Source organism: Penaeus monodon, chromosome 33, assembly GCF_015228065.2.
Source record: "Penaeus monodon isolate SGIC_2016 chromosome 33, NSTDA_Pmon_1, whole genome shotgun sequence".
Taxonomy (NCBI): domain Eukaryota; kingdom Metazoa; phylum Arthropoda; class Malacostraca; order Decapoda; family Penaeidae; genus Penaeus; species Penaeus monodon.
The window spans coordinates 35514919-35515170 of record NC_051418.1 but is presented as its reverse complement, the minus strand read 5'-3'; the positions used below and the strand labels follow the sequence as shown (position 1 = coordinate 35515170).

Genomic DNA, 252 nt, shown 5'->3' with positions numbered 1-252 from the left:
CAGACAAAAATGGAGTTAAGAATAAAAGATAACACTAGAATTTAAAAAATAAAGCCAGTGTGAAGCACAGACCAAAAGTATGTGGTTATTATTCTCAAAAAATACTAATGTCAAAATGCCTTGGCAATCTAAAGGGTTTATTTTATGGTAAAGGTTTGCTGGTCTTTCCTGGGTGTTGAAGACAATGAAGACTATGGGCAAAAAGCTAGAGAGGCATTTTCTGTAAATACCTTTAAAACATTTACCACCTTT

At 32.9% G+C, this 252-nt stretch overlaps 1 pseudogene; it reads right to left on the bottom strand.

The window, feature by feature from the left end:
* Nucleotides 1-252, bottom strand: part of LOC119594351 — a 26883-nt pseudogene that overhangs the window by 11182 nt on the left and 15449 nt on the right.